Source organism: Nicotiana attenuata, chromosome 11 (genome assembly GCF_001879085.1).
Source record: "Nicotiana attenuata strain UT chromosome 11, NIATTr2, whole genome shotgun sequence".
Classification (NCBI taxonomy): Eukaryota; Viridiplantae; Streptophyta; class Magnoliopsida; order Solanales; family Solanaceae; genus Nicotiana; species Nicotiana attenuata.
Window position 1 is genome coordinate 52,582,248 of NC_031999.1, and position 2,587 is coordinate 52,584,834.

Below are 2,587 nucleotides of genomic sequence, written 5' to 3' on the forward strand. Positions count from 1 at the left end.
CAAAAAGCTACCGTTAGTCATTAATTAATCTTCTCTCTTTAAAAACCATCATCACAATCACTGCCACTCTTATAATTCTAAAACCGTCGAATTTCTTCTACTCTCTATTCTTCTCTCTTCCAAAACCCCAATTCAAAAATCCTTTTCCATAATTAGCAAGATGTCTAACCCTCAAGATAACCCAGGTACTCCTCCACAACCTACCCCTTCTGATTCCTCCACTCCTCCTCAACCCAGCACTACCCCCCAACCTAGGAGAAGGCGAGTAAATATGCTTGCTCGCAAAACTGTGGCTACTGGTGCGCTTTCAAAGAAACTGAATGCACAATTGAAGGCTAGCCAAGCCCAAGACTCTGAAAACTCAGATGATTCCTTCAAATCTGCAAGTGAGGGGGAAGGAACTGGGTCTTCTGATTCTGAGAAGGTTCAAAATCCCCCTTCTGAGGTACGCTCCGTTTTGGTTGAAATTTTGGATAATAGGTTTGTTCTGGTTGGGTCTATTATGAATGTGGAAATGCCTGAGTCAAGAAGGAGAGGAGGTAAAAATAAAAGTGAAAAAGAAAAGGAGAGTTAGGGTGTGTGTAGTGATGTGAGGGTAAAAGGGAAAGAAGTGACTGATTCCTCACCCACTTCTGAAATGGTTAGACCGGCTATCTGTGAGGCTGAACATGAAACTGTGGAAGAGGGTAGCAAGAAAACAGGGGGAAGTGGTTTAGGGGAGGCTGCTGAAGGGCTAGTTAATCTCAGCTCACAGGCAGATGAACCTGGTTCATCTATTGAGGAGACCCTAGCTGACCTTCTGAAGAAAGTGGGTGCAAGCTATAATCCAAAGAAAAGGAGAACCCCAACACCAAAAGCCCCCAGCTTTGCAAAGAATACCAAGAAAAGAAAGGCTACTTCTCCAACAACTGCTGAGTTTCCCCTACCAAAAGGAAGGGCCACAAGAAGTATGGTGAAGCAGAGTGAGAGCGAGTTACAAAAGGCTATGGCAGAAAGCAAGAAGAAGAGGATGGATAAAGGGAAAGCTAAGGTTGCAGAGCCTGCTGAGGCTATTGATGTGGACGAGATGGAACAGGTCCATCAAGAAGAATACACAACTGTGGAGGTTCAGAACCCCAAGCCCAAAAAGACCAAGACTTCTTCCAAGAAGCCTTCATTTGTGTCTAAGACTGCTGAGCCTTCATTGGCCAGGAGGACATGGTCTGCTGGGAAAGCCAAACAAATGAAGATTATTGAGGATGAAGATTGTAGTGATGAAGAAGAGGGTGAATCTGACCATGAACAAGATAAGCTGGCCAAGTTTGGCAAAAGAAAAATCTTGAAGGGTAGACTTTTGAAGGATTTGGTGGAACCAGGGATGGTTCGATTGGTTGATGCTCTAGCTGCTCAGGGCTGGAAGGACATGGTCCTTCAGTTGGATGGTAGGCTAGCAAGGAATGAGATCATTGAATTCATGGAAAATGCAGAGGTCAAGGATGGCAGAGTGACCAGCCTGGTGAAAGGGGTTCAAGTGACCTTTGTTGCAAATGAGCTGGGTGAGATTCTTGACATTCCTTCTGAAGGGTATGATGACTACAAAAGGCAAAGATGGACAAGTCTGGACTCCCTTCCTACTGCCCTCGAAATCACCAGGAAATTCTGTGATGTCACAGAAGTGAATGAGGCCAAAGTTATGCATAAGAGTTAAATGAAGCCTTGCCATAAAGTCCTGTTTGAATTTGTCAATAAGTGCTTACTGCCTAGGCAGGAAAGAAGGCACATTGCTAACTATATGGACTTGGTTTTGATGGAGTGTCTTGAAACTGGAAGGCAGATCAACTGGCCTGCATTTATTATCAAGCTACTGGACAGGGTTATCAATGGCTCCAAGGCCCATGCCACCCCTTATGGGTTTATTCTAACTACTGTTCTGGATCGTTGTAAGCTGCCACTAAAGAAGTGGGAAAGACCATTTTGGAATCAACACTCTGATTGCTTGTGACTATAAGGTGACTGCCATTACTAATGAACCTGGTTCATCTAAGAAGATACCTATAAATAGCAAAGTCAGAGCTCTAGTGCAGGAGAGTGGGGCAAAGGATGCTGAGATAGCTAGGTTGAAGGCTCGTTTGGCAGAGGTGGAATCTGAGAGACATTCTCTCAGAGCTGAGCTCACAAAGGAAAAGGAGAAGAATGATGGCATTCTTCAAAATATGCTGAACCTTCTCCAAGCCAAAACCGAACCCTCCAGCTCTTCCAATCCTTAAGATCTCTAGCCTTCATTCTCTGAATCTTGTCTAGACCTTTCAGTGACCCAGATTAGGGATTTTTCTTGTTTTGCTCATGTTTTGACTATTTTTAGTTCTTTTTGTGGATTGTCGTAGCAGCATATTCTCTGTCAATGAAGTATATTGTTTTTGCTCTTGTTGACTGTTTGTATTTCCTTGATAGTTTGAATATGTTTGGTTGATTACTGATGATTAATCCATGATTGCACTTGCAGTTGCCCCAGTGGCCATGAGTAATTTTTATAATTCTGGGAATCACACTGCGTTTATGCAACTTTTCGATGATGCCAAAAGGGGAAAGAGATATTGTGCTTTATATT